An 18,821-nucleotide genomic window follows, 5' to 3' on the forward strand; every position below is an offset into this window, starting at 1 on the left:
TTGTTGAAGTCTCGTTTTACAAGTATTTGTCTATATTTTACAAAAAGTCACATTTTTTACAAACAAAAAAACAAACAAAATTCTAGCTTTTTTTTCAAAAATGCCAGAAATTGTCAAAGAAATTCCCAAAAAAGTCTCCCTTTTTTGGCCAAAAATTTTCAAAAAGTTCCCAATTTTTTTCTTGAAATTGCTTTAAAGTCACGTTATTTTGCCAAAAATTTCTTGCTAAAGTTGCCAAAATCTTTTGTTTGTTTTTATTTTGGCAGAAAATGCCAACGTTTTTATTTTGATGTCCGAAATAGCCAAACACTTGCCCAAAAACCTTGCTTTCTTGCTGAAATTTTCAAATATACAAAAAAGTTGCAACAAGTTTCAACTTTTTCGAAAAAATGTACAAAAGTAATTGATGGAAAAATCTTGCTTTGTTCCTAAATACATAAGTAAGTATGCCAAAAAGTAGAAAAGTGATCATTACATCCATTCGATTTTTACTTTTTAATTCGCAAGGGAAAACACACACAGATTCCAGAAAAGAAAACATCCGAAAACCTCGAATCACCATTGTACGAGTAAAAGTGACAATAACCGTCTACACGATATTTTATCACCCCGTACGATGCAAAATCGGCGCGAATAAATTCTCGTACTTTTAATAAAACTAGCTAACAATACATCCGACCATATTTTTTCTTGCTTTTTTTCCCCTTTCTTTCTTTTCTTCGGCAGAAAATATAGCTCAACCGGATGGGCGCGAGCTAAACTTTACGATAACTCTTTTTCCACCAACATATTTAGGACAGGGTTAGCTCGTACTATTACAAAACACGAGGCAACTTTATCATGAAAAATACTCGCGAATACTTATATATACCTCTACTCTACACTCGCACAACAACACACAACTTTAGCGAGATTCGATACAACAAAAGAAACGCTACATTCCAACTATTTGAATTACAATTTTAGTACCTGTTGCTTTTGAAAACTGCTACAAGGTAAAAATTCCTTCTATACGAGGTATCATCCAATTTCCTCGACGAAAGAAAAATATATGGCTGAAAGAACCCCCTCATCTCGCAGCGCCGCATACGTATACAATAAATTTCCCACTCGTGTTCACGTATGAAAAAATTCATTACCGAGCCGTTTATCTCGCGGATAATTATTTCATCTTTTTCAACCGTGCACGCACGCGAACATCGATCAGGAAATTTTCCAGCATACGAGTTACAATAGCACATATATCGTACGTATACATGAATTCAATTCAGCTACATTATCTGTAGTACTCGAGCTACAGAGTATATCAATTTTTCAAATTGTTAGCTTTCGAGACAATTTCGGCGAATCGAAGATGACCTACACATATAAGGCAACACACAATACACATACATATCTACACAGTACTACACACAAAAACACTGCAAAAGCTGATGACCATACCCCGTAACAGTTTCGCGTTGTTCGATTAATAACCATCAACGAAAACACATCCAGCTAGATAGGGGAGAATGGACAGACAACCAACGAGAAGTTTCTATCAATTTGGAAAAATTATACACCACACAAAGACACACATACGCCACATACAGGGTAGCACATAAAAACGCACGTTTTTAAGAATGCTGTTCACGAACCTTATGCACCAATACATTCGCAGATGTACGACGTGACTGACTCTGACTATTAGAGCGAAGCGGCGCTTTTTGTGGTACCTACACAATGAACGGACATTCGTATAATGGACTGAACTTTTTCTACACAAAAGTACGAGTATGTACGGGCGAGAATCGACGCGATGACGATAACTCGAAAACGTTACCAAAGTTATGTGCACGCACAACCCAATATACCCAATACAAATACATATCAGCTCGAAAAGCTTTTTATACCGAAATTCGTTCGTCATTTTTATAGATTTCACGAGATCATATTTTCAACATTGGCATCTACGAAAAATACTTAGTTATGGAGCATAGTGAGCTGAAAATGAGCCAATTTCTGAAAATTCAGCAATAATTGCCCCCTCCCCGATGGACAACTTTTTTCTTGACAGGCACATCCTAAGGAACAGTTTGGAGCAAACTTGTCAAAAAAAAAAGGTCGACCTCACCAACAAAATGGCGGCCATTTCAATTGACAGGTCAGTCGAAATACTTTCCAACATGGTACTCATACAAAAATTTTTGAACTAAATTTATCATCGGCTAAAATTTCAAGGGCTAAAGTGCATTATAAAATTAGGCCAAAAATAAAAAAATCAAAATTTTACAAAATTGAGCCAGAAAGCTGAAATTGGGGATTTACCCTATTTTCAACTCGCCAAATCGATTGGAAACGGTTTCAAACCATTTTGGGTAGTTCTTGAGCCTCCAGAAGATTTTTGACACCTCAGTTGAAGAAATTCACTATATTATCAAAAAAATCAAAATCCGGAAATCACTGGGCTCGGATAACATCAGTAACATTATGCTTAAAAACCTTCCAACAAATATCCTAATGAGCTTTAAAACACTTTTCAACTCTTGCCTTCAAATTGGTTACTTTCCTAATACCTGGAAAATTGCCAAAGTAATTGTGCTATCCAAAAAAGAATCTCCTTCTTCGTCTCCTAATGATTATTTGAGGAGCTGAGAATCAAAACTCACATTTGCCACCATAAACGATTTTGAGAAAAACGCGAAAAACTGAGTTAGTAGTGTTGCCAGTTGAAAAAACTTATAATACCAAAATGAATCATTAGATAGCGCTACTAGAACACGATTCCCTGTGTTGACTGATTTTCACCTAGCTCCCTTCTGCTTTAATATCCAGACAAAGAATGGCAAATGTGAGTTTTGACTCCAAGATTTGCAATCAAATTTTTTTTCACTGTTTTAATTACGACGATAGGGAAAAGTTTGATAACAAGCTGAATTTTGGTACACGGGGGTTTTTTGATACGCTGAACACGAATTTGGGGTGTCCAGGTGAATCCGGTGTACGCTTCCCCCTTTTTTGTGGACCTTAAGCCCCCAAATTTGTTTTTTTGCGTTTAAGTCTGAAAATATGCAATTTTATGCAAGATTTATGTTTTTTGGGTCGCAGAATACGAATTTGACAATATTTTTTTTGTAGGGGTGGGGGATGAGGGGGTTAGGGGGGCGAGAAATTCAAAATTTGACTATAATGATGTGTGATATGTCGAAATGTATGTTTTTGAGGGTGTAGATCACTAATTTGACAATATTTTTTTTCGTAGGGGTCAATGGTGGGGGCTGAGGGGTGAAAATGGTTAAAAATTCAAAATTTGACTATAATGATGTGTGACATGTCGAAATGTACGTTTTCGTGGTTGTAGATCACGAATTTGACAATATTTTTTTCCTAAGGGTTGATGGTGGGGGATGAAGGGGGTGAAAAATTCAAAATTTGACCATAATGATGTGTGATATGTCGAAATGTATGTTTTTGAGGGTGTAGATCACGAATTTGACAATATTTTTTTCGTAGGGGTGAATTGTGGGGGATGAAGGGGGTGAAAACGGTGAAAAATTCAAAATTTGACCATAATGATGTGTGATATGTCAAAATGTAAGTTTTTGAAGGTGTAGAAAAGGCGAAGGGTGGGGGATGGAGAATTTTCTATTGGAGAGCCGTCAAAGTCCCTGGAAGAAAAAATTTGTAACATTTAAACAAAATTCACCATGATTTTTCACTATAATTGACTGTTGTCGTCGCCGGGGCATTCGGGGGCAAAAATGGCAAATGACATCTTGAAATACACTATCTGAAGTACTAGCCCCTGGGATTTCCCGTGCATCTACGTGCAAAAATTTGTTCTATTCCTATTTATGTAGCAGAATAGGCAAAACACGGAGTTTTAACGTAAATTAAACCTCTATAACGACTTTATAACAAACTAAAATCGAGTAAATTGATGAAAATTACTCACTTTCAGTTGAATTATTTATACTTGGTACATTTCGACATATTACACATCATTATAGTCAAATTTTGAATTGTTCACCGTTTTCACCCCCTTCATCCCCCACAATTCACCCCTACGAAAAAAATATTGTCAAATTCGTGATCTACACTCTCAAAAACATACATTTCGACATATCACACATCATTATGGTCAAATTTTGAATTTTTCACCCCCTTCATCCCCCACCATCAACCCTTACGAAAAAAATATTGTCAAATTCGTGATCTACAACCACGAAAACGTACATTTCGACATGTCACACATCATTATAGTCAAATTTTGAATTTTTAACCATTTTCACCCCTCAGCCCCCACCATTGACCCCTACGAAAAAAAATATTGTCAAATTCGTGATCTACACCCTCAAAAACATACATTTCGACATATCACACATCATTATAGTCAAATTTTGAATTTCTCGCCCCCCTAACCCCCTCATCCCCCACCCCTACAAAAAAAATATTGTCAAATTCGTATTCTGCGACCCAAAAAACATAAATCTTGCATAAAATTGCATATTTTCAGACTTAAACGCAAAAAAACAAATTTGGGGGCTTAAGGTCCACAAAAAAGGGGGAAGCGTACACCGGATTCACCTGGACACCCCAAATTCGTGTTCAGCGTATCAAAAAACCCCCGTGTACCAAAATTCAGCTTGTTATCAAACTTTTCCCTATGGAATTTTGCAAACAAAACTAAGTTTTCATCAAAACTCACATTTGCCAATGGCAAATGTGAGTTTTGATTCTAACCCTTGGTTTTGAAGGTGAATTTCACACCAAAATGACTTTGATCCAAAAAAACCGAATATGTCACATTATAGAGTGTAAAACGGTATATCCAAATCTGCCATAAAACGTTTTTTTTTTTTTTTTTGGCAAATGTGAGTTTTGATTCTCAGCTCCTCATTTATAGACCTATCAGTCTTCTCTCTTCTCTATCCAAAATCCTTGAAAAAATCATTTGTAAATGTCTTTTGGACTTTCTGAAAAAGGAACAGATTTTGCCATCTTTTCAGTATAGTTTTCGTAATAAAATGAGCACAGTTCATCAGTTGCATAGAATGGTACAACTTATTAACAATGGCTACGAAAAGAATCAATTCACAACTGCAGGTTTTATAGACATCAAAAAGGCCTTCGACTTTGTATGGCATTGCGGTTTAATTCACAAATTAGTTACAATCGAAACACCCACCTTTCTACGTAAAATCATTTCTTCCTTCCTTCAAAATAGGAAATTTTATGTTCAAATCGACGATGAAAGCTCTTCCGCTTCAAGGAATCAGCCAAGGTGTACCGCATGGCACTGTATTGAGTCCAACATTGTTCAATGTTCATCTTATACCGCTATGATATTCCTAAACCAGCTGATAATGAAATAGCAATGTTTGCTGATGATACGTGTTTACTCAGCCAAAATAATGATCTTCTAGTTGCTCGTAATCAACTTCAAACTGGTATCAATGAATTGGAACCATTGTAGAGGGTATTCGAGGACCCAAGTTACTCGCTATATGTAGTAGGGAACTTTATGCCCTAAGGTCGAGGCTGCACTGCGAAGCAGCGCGCTCTGGACGAATTAGTTCGGACAGAGTGCAGGACGAACATTACGGACATCTGTGGCCTTATTATACTTTTATACTATGGTCTTGGTCGCATCTATGTGCAGAAGTGCTTATGTTCTAAACATTGTACACGGTCGTCGTTCTATTATTAAGTAGAATAGAACTAATATTCTGTATCAGATATCTTCATTCAATAAAACAGTTGTGCATTGAATGTGGTATTATTATATATTAGACTAGCTAAAGGTACCTGACGAAGCTTAGGCTCGGAAGGGTGGGATGTTAAGCCACATTCTAACTTGTCCTGTCTTGGACGGCAAGTTAGAATCAGCATTTACCTTTACACCATGGTTTGAATGCTGGAAACTTAAGCTAAATCCTCTTAAAAGTGAAACGAAAATTTTCACACTTCGCAAAATCTCACCGACTCCAGAAATCTTAATCGATAACACTGTGGTACCATGGAATACATCAACAGTTAAATATCTCGATGTACACTTGGACCAGAAACTATCTCTCAAAAACCATATCGTTCTCAAATCACGTGATGCCTACCTCAAGCTACGTAAACTTTACCCCTTACTGAGTCGTCATTCCAGATTGTCTACATCTTGTAGTCTACTTCTTTACAAAAGTCTCATCCGTAGCTCATTCACATATGCAGCGCCAATATGGATAACAGCTTCAAAAACTAACAAACATAAGCTACAAATTATACAAAACGAAAGTTCTGCGAATCATTACAAATGCACCATGGTTCGTCCGAAATAATCAGTTACATAATGAACTGCAAATAGAATCAATCGACGCCTTCTCTGAAAGACTGACTGAAAAATGCCTATTCACGCTGGAATCGCTTGATGACTTTGAATTCCTACTTAGCAAAAATCTTATAAATTATCTTAAAACACATAAAAAACCTCAAGATCTTTTTTGATGCATTAAAACAATAGAGGAGAAGGTACAAATATGGACCCCTCTAGCTTTTTGGCTTTAAAGAGTAGAAAAAATTATCAAATTTTTTTTTCGAGTATACCATTTGAAAGGCCAAAGACTCTAGTAGGCCTATATTGTGTACAAAAATTTATTTTTTTGTTGAAAACTCACGGAGAAATTTGAAATTTAGAAAAGTGACATAAAATGGTACAAATATGGACTCGGGTACAAATATGGGCCCCCCTCAAACAATGAATAAAAAGTTCAGAAAATTGAACAAAAATTTATTTAATGATGTTTTTTGATGCTTTGGACTTGTCTTCTTTGTTAATAACACTTTTCTCGACATTCTAAAAAATATTGAATCAGAATTAGGTAAAAAAATTTAGGGGTCCATATTTATACCCATGCAAAAAATTGGCTCAGTTTATGAAAAATGAAAAAAATTATGAAAATCAGTTGAAGTACAGACAAATATGAAAGTATATTTTGAAAGTACACATTGTAAGCTACTTACTTCGCTAATAATTTTTTTTCCAAACTTTATTTGAAGTTGATGAATTACCGAATGAAAAACTTGTAAAATTTTCCATTGGCATGAAAATAATGCGCAAAAAGAAACAATTGCTGATGAGAGACACCCAAGTTTGCATGGATCCGAAATAAGTACATGGATCATCGATACCACACTACTAGTATAATTATTTTTAGTACCCAGCATGACCGTAGCGCTAGTGGTTGTACACTAAACCGTGGGGGGGGGGGGTCGTCCATATTTGTACCTGGGTCCATAATTGTACCTTCTCCTCTAATTCTTTCAAATCGTTATATTCGTAGGTTTTTATAAAATTTTTTGCCTACCCTCTCAAGTATCGCGTTATTAAGTTTATTGTATAAAAATTGATCACTTTGTGTATAGCGTTTAGGCTCTGAGCCCATAAATACATATTTCTTCTTCTACTTCTTCTTCTTCAAATAATAATACCTACATAATGAAGTTAGAAATCCGAAATTCACACTACTGGTGGGCTCAAGTCATTTTGAAGCTTCCATTGACTTCTTGAAAATTCTTGGAGCCTTCAGTAGATTTTTAAAACTTGAAATTTCAACCAAATTTCGAGTTCCAAAAATTTACTGGAGGTTCCAGTAATGTCTAAAAAGTCGCTGAAGGCTTTGAAACAACTTGAAATCCACCAGCAGTCGACTTCATAGCGTAGTCTAAGGTTATTGAAATTAGTTTAAAGAAAGAATTTTGAAATTTTGTGAAAATTTCAAGGTTAAAAATTCTACTGGAGGCTCCGAGAATTTTCAAAAAGTCGCTGGAGTCTCCAAAATGACTTGAACTTCCCAGCAGTCGACTTGATAACGTGTTTAAATTGGAGTGCATCGTGAATTTCGGATTTCCAAGTTCATTTGATGAGATTTTATGGTAATTTCAAGTTTCCAAAATCGACTGGAGGCTCCAGAACTCCTAAAAACGGCTTGGAACCGTTTCACATCCAATACTTTGGATTTCCAACCCTGTTTGGTAAGATTTTATGGAAATTTCGAGTATTGAAAATGTGCTGGAGGCTCCAGTAATTTCCAAAAAACCGCTGGAGGCTCCAAAACGACTTGAAATCTACCTGCAGTCCACTTCATAGGGTATTGAAATTGGTTTACAGAATGAATTTCGGCTTTCCACCAACATTTGATGATATTTTGTGGAAATTTCAATTTTCAAAAACCCACTGGAGGCTCCAAGAATTTTCAAAACATCACTGTTGTCTCCAAAATGACTTGAATCTGCCAGCAGTCGACTGAATAGCGAGTTTATAAGTTAGTAGTGCAGCGTGAATTTCGAATTTCGAATTTCATTTGATAAATAGTTTGTGAACATTTTATGTTTAAAAATCTTATGGAGGCTCCAGAACTACTTGAAACTGTTCGAAACCGTTTCCAATCGATTTGGCAGGTCAATAATAGGGTACATTACATATTTCAGCTTTCCAGATCAATTCGGTAAAATTTTGATTTTTTTCTTCATTTTTTTTGCTTACTTAAATTTGATTTTCAAAAATTCACCAAAAATCAAAAAATACTTACACTTTAGCACTTGGTTTTGGCTGGTGATGAATTTGTTCGTGCTCTCTCGATCTAGTTAACCTCTTTTTGAGAAAACTGGCCCAGTTTCAAATTTTGAAATACATTACGTACATACAAAACTGGTAATTTCAAACAATTAAGGAAAATTTAAAAAAATATTTTGCCTTTTCTTTCAATTTTTTTTTTCAAAACCCACGATCCGAGAATATGGAAATATAGGAGCTACGAACAATAAAATCTGACACTTCGATGAACTAAATCGTATGAATTATCGCTTTGCTTCCTCGTAATTCGATGCAAAAGCATCTCGATAAATCAATACATTATTCAAATAGATGATGAAAAATTCAATTTTACGAGCTATTTTGTCACTTTGCTGGTTGCTAAAATATACCAATACCTACATTTAGTTAAGCTGCTATAAGACGATTTCACTCACCCAATTTTTAATTATATCAGTATCACATTGTTTTTAACCCTCCCTTTTAAAATACACGCCAATATCACCATCACTGAAACCAAATACGCACCCTACCCCAAATTAATACGAAAAACACGCAGCCAAGGTGACAAAAAAAAAACATACACGAAACGTGAACCGAGTAGAAATATAATTTACCTTGTTATACGAGTCTGATGAAAAAATTAGCTTCGCTGTAACATTAATCTTCTTTCTTTTTTTTTTTTGTCGACTCGTAAGGATATTTTTTCCACCTTACTCGTATACACGTTTTGAAAACGCACGATACACGGATTCTAAATTAAGGAACGGAGCAAAGAAAAAAACAACAACAACAAAACTAAAAAAAAAAAAATACGAAGAAAACAAGAACTACGTAGGTATTTGCTAAAATCCGAAAACGAAAATCTACAACACGAAACGAAAACGAAAACGAAAACGAACCAAACACGTAAAACTATAGCGAGAGAGAGCTATTAATTGGGAAAACAGCAGCAACGCGTTCCGAATGATTCTGTAACGAAGTCGATACTGATAAACATACGTATCACAGCGTGGGAAAACCTCCTCGGCGCTGGATAAACGATGTTGTAGTCAAAGTTTTTCCTTTAAGAAAAACTCAGACTACAAAAATCAACCCACACGACCAGACTGCCGCATGAAACTTTCAAATTTTAAACGTCGTCGACGTCGTCGTCGTAACCGTCGCCATCATCGTCGACTCTTCTTTTTTTATTTCATCCTCATCCTCATTTCCTATTTTACTTTTGAAATTATCTAAAAAAAATGCGTCTCCTGGCGCACAACTCTCAAAGTCGCGGCAGAAACGCGTTCGTAAAATTTTTTTATCGTGGATGTCCTTATTACAAAGTACATATAATGTAGTCTACGATACACATTGTTCGTATCACGTCACTCTCGTGTTCTACTTTTTCGTTTTATTTTTTTTCGTGCAGAAACTTTTTCTCGTATCTCACATCGTGAAATTCGGTTTCGTGTCGAAAATTATTGACAAAAATATATCACTATTGGATTAAAATGTTTGCTCGATGTGTTTGAAAAATTTGCCAAATTCGATTTTGGAATGACTCAAGTTTTCTCGATTGAATTTTCCAATTTTCCATATCTTCAGATAAGAAACTGAACACAAAACAGTAAAAAAATAAGGAAAAGAGCCGAAATTTTCGAACACCCATCAGATTATTTTGACTGAAAAAATTTTCATTACACACATTTGGGGTTTCAGGAGCTGTAGAGGAACCAAGATAAAGAAAGTAGATAGAGGAGAAGAATTACAATGCACAGAAAATTTTGAAAATCAGAATTTCACTCATTTTTAAACATTTTAGCATCACTTTGATTTCTGAAAAAAAAAATCAAACCTTGGAGAATAATTTTGAATTTAACCTCATACAGCCAATTGAAAAGAGATCCATGCCAACCAAAAATGTCAAATACCACAAAAATTTACAAGAATCAGAGCAAAAAAGTCAACGTGTTGGTTACAAAATAATCAAAAATAGAGAAAATGTTGATTTTCAACATTTTGGAGCACTCAAGTCCCCTTTCCTTGGAAATTTCTCACAAGGAAAGTATCCTAACTGGCAGATAAATTTCTGACCCGAAACGAGCATCTGGAAACACGTTACCAGCCAAAATTTCAGAAGCTAAAGTCCATTTTTCAATTAATGCTGAATTTTGAAAATCAACTTCATGCTAAAAGTGGGAAAAAATTGAAATTTTTGCCAAATTGACCTAGAATGATTTTTGATATGCTTTCAAAACATTTTCAGGCTACTACAACGTTGAATTTTCAATTTTTGATTTCAAGGGTAGTTATGCCAAAATTTTGTTTAAAAAACACATTTTTTTTGTAAATTTTTTCTCTATTTAGCCCTGAAAAAAATTTATTCGTTTTTTCTTTCAGGAAAGTGATAAATCATTGTGACATTAGGCATTTATACAATGAATTTTTTGAAATTTTTTACAGCAATTTTGTATTTACTCACAATATTTAAAAATTATTTTCTCTAACACTCATATGAAGAGAGTTTCAGATTTGATTTGCCAGATTGTTATTTTTTATGGGGGTTAAAAAATTTTTGATTTCATAGGGATGTTTTAAAATGGTCAGAAATTGGTTTTGAGCCATACACAACTTGTTCTCTTCTGAAGACGAATTTCAGTGTTGAATGTTGACCTCGTGAACAAAAAATAAGCTTATTTCAGCATAGGCGGGTTGTGCGCCAGGAGGAGATTTTTTTTCAAAATTCGAGTCTGCCAGTTCAAAACTGAGGCAAAAAAAAAGCCCTGTGATGGAAGAAACCCCTGTTTTTTTAGGTACTTCTCAAAACACAAATTTCGGAAAACTTTGGCCCTCGCTTTGCTGGGGCTCAATTTTTCAAGTGAAAAAGTAAACTTCTCGTATAAAAAGTATTATTTTTATGCCTCCCAAAATATAAATTTTCAGAAGCCTTCGCCCTCACTTGAGCATATTCTTCTTTCCTTTTCAAAATTAACATCCTAAAGAAAATCTTTCAAATTCTAAAATTTTAAAAGCCAAAAAAATATAAACTACTTGTATAGAAAAACATCGTTTTCACACCTCCGAAAATCAAATTTTCAAAAAAATTCTCCCTTGCTCTGCTCAGGCCAATGTGTTTCTTGCTATAAAAAAAAATCATATTAAGGCTCCCAAAAATCCAAAACAAATAATGAAAATTTTTATGAGTCATATTTATAAATATAATATCAATCGACAGAATTAAAATTTTTCTCCTACTTATACTAGTCGGCAAATTTTCAGTGACCCCCTCCCCCTCTCAAAAAACTCTCTACATAGTCCCTATTTACAGTGCTCAGCACATTAAAATTTTGATTATTGTTGGCAAAATTACAATTTTCGGCAAAATGACGAGATTTCTCACACTAATTTTCAAATTTTGATGATAAAAACCACTCATTTTAAAGAAAAACTGAATCTAATTACTAGCAATTGAGAGTGATGTAACTCAAAAAAAAAAAAAAAACTACCAAGCATAAATTAGTGGATTAGGAAAGAAAAGGATTTTTTAAGAACGTTTATGTCCAATCGTCTTCAAATCAAATTTGAAGTGTTTGAGGGGTTACTAGCGCGTCCCTTGTTCAAGTGTACATAATTCTTTATAAATTTAAAGATTTATCAAGATGGCGTGATGAGCAAGAATATTCACATCATTTTACCATCATTTTTCATTTCTTTAAAATCTCGAGGCAATCGAGATAGAGAAAATTCAAAATATGAACTTGCTTACCTTTAATGTGCGACTCCCTTTGGCTCTAAGTCATTTTATCTGGTCGGAATTCTCTTTCCACATTTCTGTTTCTCTGCAACACAGATAAAATAAAAGTTGAAAATGAGTACCACTAATTTCAAGAACAACCATCTTAATTAATGTTTACTAATCAAATTCACGGTTAAATAATAGATATGTACGAGTACGAGTATGAAGACCGAAGTTAGCTATAGTGTTAATTAGAATGCATCAATTTCCACCCAACTCACTTTACCAATTCCAATCCATCATTCATTATTACTATTAGCGAAGAGTTTGGATAGGTTTGTCATAAAATTTTACAACATAGGTATACTGTAGGTACGTCTACGTCTACGTACTATACGCACTAGCACGCGAAAATTACCCCATAAATACTCTGGTTGGTAAACTTGGGTAAAAGTTAGCATGGCTCGTCCGGACTCGTAACTTAAGACACCGCGAGAAAATGGTTTCTAATACATTTAAAACACGGCCAAGTTGAACTACACTTCAAAGGCTCGTTACTTCCTGCCTATAAATGTACTCGTACTCGTATCTATACTCTTACGTGTAACGAGACACGACGCAGCAGTGTTGAGAAAATAGAAGGAAACGTAGAAATGAAATATACTCGGGTAAATGCTACATATATACGATATATATACCCTTAGCCAACATATTGCCGCAGCTGGTTTCATATTATCGCCTAAGCCTTTCCGTATTCACCGCTGCTGGTAATGACATAAATATCAAATTTTCACTCTGCAAATTCCGCCTGCCGCGACCGTTACAAGCTCCGCTACCGTATGTAAGCGCACGAAAATCAACTCCGATGTGCGAACTATACGAGTATAATAAACGTGATCGTTGATATTTGTATACCTTTGCTATTACCTAGCAGCGGATTTCGACTATAGAACGACGCCACGCATATTTACAAAATACCTTCACACACACTCGAACGTATCTTTCGTGTTACGCCTTAAGCAGCGATTTGCCTTCTGGAGAGATTCTACAGCGTGCTGGAGGAAAGTCAACTCTAGCTGGAGATTTTAGATGGGCTTGGAAATGGTGGGAATTCATTCGTAAGGTGTTAATTAGGAGGTCTCAAATCTTCAGATTTTTTACCTCGAGATTTACTGCATAATAATTATAGTTTTGTAAAATGCACCAAATTACCCAAATTTTCTGTTTATAGGGAAATTAACTGAAATTAGCGTGAACAGCCGTATTTTGTCTAGGATCACCCCCCCCCCCCCCACCTACATTAGGCGGGTATCTACAGCCTTCATCACGATTCACGATTTCTCCAGAATTTGAAAATTTTCTCTAGAAGGCATGGAAATTATTGACTTTAATTTTTCAAAAATCAACGTTGGTAGCTCAAACTTTGGTTGTAAAGTTTGGGTGACATGCTCTTTCAGTGAGTCAGATGGGGGGAGAGCGGGGGATGAGCCTCCGCTAATGCTTTTTTTTAAGAACAGTGAATAAATTTTCTCAATAAGCACCCCATGGAAACAGTAGTTCGAATACTGGCCAATCATCCCATCACCAGTCGATCATGCACCCTACACCTGGGTTAAAACGGCCCTTCTTAGGGCCTCTGACAAGGACACTTCCCTTAAGGATCATGTCCATAAACATAGAGGGCCTGTCAGGGCCAAAGGAAGTTATACTACCTGAAATGGTCAAGAACCTGAACATAAACGTGCTCGCCATTCAAGAAACACACAGGTGCAGAGAAAGCCAGAAGCCAAAAATTGAAGGAATGAAACTTATTATTGATACACCCCATGCGAAATATGGAAGTGCCATACTAGTTAAGCTAAACATGGAGGTAAAAAGTACTTCACCATCTGATGAAAATAATGTCGAGATTCTAACAATCCACATGGGAAACTGCTCAATCTCATCTGTTTACAAACCACCAATAATGTAGAATTTACATGGAAAGAAAACAGCAATGTCCCACCCACAGAAACAAGAATAATAGTTGTAGACTGTTGGGGATATGCTGAAAATGATACAGATGGTGACCTTGTAGAGAAATGGGCCGAAGAGCAGCAGCTGAGCTTGGTCTTTGATGAAAAACTGCCGGCATCCTTCAATAGTGGAAGATGGAAATGTGGATATACCTAACCCAGATAACATTTCTGTCTCTGAGCAAATCTCAAGTCCATGTCACAAACGAGTAGCAGATCCAATTCCCCAAACCCAACACAGGCTAATTATATGTGAAATTAAGGTGGTCATCGGCCCAAATAAATGTGAAAACCCACCTCCAAGATTCAATTTCAAAAAGGCCTATAGGGAAGATTTTAAATGGGCAATTGAAAAAAAGATAGACGACCTAGCACCAATACCAGAAAATTATGAACTCTTCAATGAAATCGTTAAGAAAGCCCCAAAAGATCATATTCCAAGGGGAGCAAGAAAGGAGTTTATCTCTGGAATGGAGCTGCACCTCATAACACAATACAAGGAGTATGTTAAAAAATGTAATGAAAATCCTTTCAGTGAGGAAACCATTGAACTAAGAAATCAATTAGTAAGTGATATAGCAGAATCTAGACAGAAAAAATGGCAGGAATTAGTAGAAAATCTGGATTTCTGCAAAGATAGCCGAAGAGCCTAGCAACTGTTGAAGGGACTTGATGGAGGCAAAACTCAACAGAGTAATTTTACACAGGTTACAGCTAACCAAGTAGCCCATCAACTACTCCTAAATGGCAAGACTGACAGCAAAAGCATCCGAACAAAAGTGGTAAGATGCATGGATGGGGAAGTGAATAACTTTGCCACACCAATTACCAACAAAGAAATGAAGTCCGCAATCAAATTGTCCCAAAAAAGGAAGGCTGCTGGTGTGGATAACATATGTACACTGAACAGATCAAACACTTCGGACCAAAGGCAATAAATTGGACCTGAAAAGTGTTTAATGCCTGTATATAAACTTCAAAAATGCCAAGACTATGGTGACAGGCACATGTTATTGCATTACAGAAACCAGGCAAGGATGCAAATGACCCAAAGAATTACAGGCCTATCTCCCTGTTGTGTTACCTATACAAGATTTTTGAAACAGTCATTTTAAATCACATGGCTGACTGTATAGTTGAGGGGCTGATCAGACAGCAGGCTGGATTTAGACCATGAAAACCATGCACTGGCCAGATATTACACTTAACAAAGCACATTGAAGATGGCTTTGAAAAGAAGAAAGTCACTGGAGTAGTGTTTGTCGACCTCACAACAGCTTTTGACACAGTGTGCCACTGACTACTCCAGTATAAGGTGTACCAACTTACAAAGGATTTTAAATTTACACAGATGGTCACTATGTTGATGAAAGACAGAAGATTCTGTGACACACAATGGTAAAAACAGCACCTGGAGGCGGCAAAAGAATGGATTGCCTCAGGGCAGTATTTTGTCACCAATTCTCTTCAACATTTACTCCAATGACCAACCAATTGTACCAGATACTAACCACTTTTTGTATGCAGATGATCTTGTACTAACTGCCCAACACAATACATTTGCGGAGGTGGAGGACACACTAAAGCAGGCTATAGAAGAACTGGACACATACTATAAAGATAACCACCTCAAACCAAATCCAACAAAGACAGAGACATGCTCTTTTCATCTCAAAAATTGTGAAGTAAAGGGACAATTGAATATTTGATGGGGTGGAACAGATCTGAAGCATGCAGATAACCCCAAATACCTGGGTGTAACCCTAGATAGGTCCTTGACCTACAAAAGGCACTGTGAGGCAACTAAAATGAAAGTTGCAGCCCGAACAAATATAATTCCCAAACTAGCAGGCAGCAGTTGGGGAGCTAAGCCCCAAGTTATGAGAGCATCTGCACTGGCACTGTGCTATTCAGTGGGGGAGAATGCCTGCCCTGTTTGAAGTCGTTTAGCACATGCAAGTAAAGTTGATATACCCTTAAACGAAGCATGTAGATTGGTGACAGGGTGCTTACGCCCTACACCATTGAATAACCCATATGAGTTGAGCAGAATTGCCCCACCAGCAGTCAGACATGAGGTTGCATCCATGGTAGAGAAGACAAAGATGCTAAAAAAATCTGCTGTATCCTATGTATGGATATGAAGAACTGGCAGAAACCTGCCTCAGATCTAGACACAGTTTCATGAAAACAGTTGAAGAACTAAAAGATACCCTTAGCACAGATAGATGCCGCATATGGAATGCAGGTGCTGAAGGAAGAACTAGACAGGAAGCCCTACCAAGTGGAGAATATCTGAAATATGGACTGTGGAAAACACTTAACAGATTGAGGAGTGGAGTCACAGGATCTAAGTACAATCTTCATAGATGGCAGTCGGCTGATGATGATCTGTGTGAATGCGGCGATGTTCAGACTGACAAACACTTATTTGATTGTGAATTATCAGGAAAAATATTGATCCTGGAAAATTAAATGGGACACTTGACGATGAACCAGTTAGATTCCTTGAGTACTGGCAGGAGAAGGGTATTTAGATTTGGATTAAGATTTAGATTGAGTTTTTCATGTTAATTTAGGCGTGTCGACCGGATACGAGAAAAAAAAGTGAGTCAAATTTCAGTCCAATCAAAGCTGACAGGTTGTAAACGTTCCCTAGTGAGTATGAACAGTTCCACTGATTCTTCTGTAAGCATAATTTCAGGATTTTTCAGATTCTATATTTTGTTTTTCGTACAATGAAAGCTAATCTACGAGTATTTCAATTACGTGATGTGGAATGACAATAACGTGTTAAAAATAATATTTTTAAATCCGCAATCGGATTTTTTCAGCATTTATTCACTTGTTGTATGTATGTAATGTAAAAACGACGACTATACAGAGAAGTACTTTCACAGTAAGTATTATGGCACGAATGCGAGTAAAAAACCTCAGTTTGATGAAAAATTACGCTGCTTTTCTTCTTCCATCACTTATCCCGCTTCATGACTATACGCTCGCTGTGTATTGTACATTTATACAGAGTACAAACTGCACAGTACACAGCATACACAAAAGAAACCCTTTTTTTTCTATATTTGTTTTTTCGCCCGGCGGAAATACGCTTGGAAAATTTCGCTTGACCGCAAACTGTGATTGTATTGTTGGATAAATTGAAGCGACGTGATACGCATTATAAACGTAAAAAGAAAGGCGATTCTGGAAAAGTGTGAGGTTGAGGGGTCGGTTCTTTCTAGTGGAAAATTGGCGTACCGATGGAGTTTTGCCCTAATGTGAATTAAATCGACGTTTTACGAGGTTATAGCGGCGCGTAGTATTTTTTCGACGGAAATTTTCCTAAATTTCGGACCAACGAAGTACCTACGAGTATGTAGATGAAAATATCATTTGTATTTTTGTACGTTATCGAGTAAGTAGTTTGTTGATTACATTGATCCAGTTTTCAAGTAAAATTCAGAAAATGAAGCACTCTCGAGTTTGATGCCCTCCTCCCCCGAAAAAAATCAAAACTTTCATCGCGGGGATTAAAATATTTAAAAATTTGCAGATAGTAACCTACTCTGGTTTTCTGACAATAAATTCAAAAAAAAAAAAATGAAAGAAATATGGAAGCTATGCAAGTCTGCATGCACTGCCCTTGAAGTATGTATGCCAATTATCGACGTATCGATCAATTTTCACTCGCCTTTTGGGTTTTATTCGAGAACGAAATTTCGTTAAATCTGAAACACTACTTAATTATTATTTAGCGAGTGTTCGTCGAAAACGAGCTACGCTGCATCGGAACTCGAAGAGCTGCTTATGAATTTATAATCGCCAAAAAGGTGTAATATCTAGTAGAGTTTATTAAATTTTTAAACGAATCGTAAAATGGCGAAGAAAAAAACGCAGACTAAGAAAGAAAATAGTAAACGAAGTAGTCGAATAAAAAATGAACAAAAAAGAATTTTCCAACAATTTATATAGTTTTTTAATAAATTTTCCGAGCGGAACGACGACGACGACAGCGTCGAACGGTTCCACGAATGAAAAAAAAAAAAAAAAAAAAAAAAAAAACGAAAGCATTTTCTCAAAGTGAAAAAAATCCTCGCTTCGAACTATACTTAATAGCTAATTTTGTACATTCTTAAAATACTCTCCAGCTCACTAGGTGGGTGTTGACGTGTACACTATGGAGGTGTAATTTTTACCATATTTGAAAAGTTTTTCAATTCGTAAATTTTCTCGACGTCGGTATAACATTTCACGTAGGTAACGAAAATTACTTTTAAATTACATATTATCACGTTGCGTTCTATGCCTGGTGCACCTACTCGTGTACCTTCAACTACTCGTTTGCTGAGGTGGGTTGATTTTTGCTGATTGTTTTTTTTTTTTTTAGAAAGTTGAGAGACGATGTTAAAAAACAGCTATACTCTAACGTCAAAGAAACATGGTAAAAAAAAACACACTGGAAATGGGTCTATAGTGAGAGTGCTTTTAGTCGAACAGGCCATCTGAGGCTATTCTTTGCCTCTGCACT

At 36.1% G+C, this 18,821-nt stretch overlaps 1 protein-coding gene across 4 annotated transcripts in view; it reads right to left on the minus strand.

The window, feature by feature from the left end:
• rsh (radish) overlaps positions 1-18,821 on the minus strand; it is a 780,520-nt gene that overhangs the window by 602,668 nt on the left and 159,031 nt on the right. For all 4 annotated transcript variants that reach the window (XM_065356244.1, XM_065356235.1, XM_065356228.1 and 1 more), the window contains exon 2: positions 12,312-12,384. The gene's annotated coding sequence lies outside the window, so the exon portion shown is untranslated. The remainder of the gene's footprint in view (positions 1-12,311; positions 12,385-18,821) is intronic.

Source organism: Planococcus citri, chromosome 1 (genome assembly GCF_950023065.1).
Source record: "Planococcus citri chromosome 1, ihPlaCitr1.1, whole genome shotgun sequence".
Lineage (NCBI taxonomy): Eukaryota > Metazoa > Arthropoda > Insecta > Hemiptera > Pseudococcidae > Planococcus > Planococcus citri.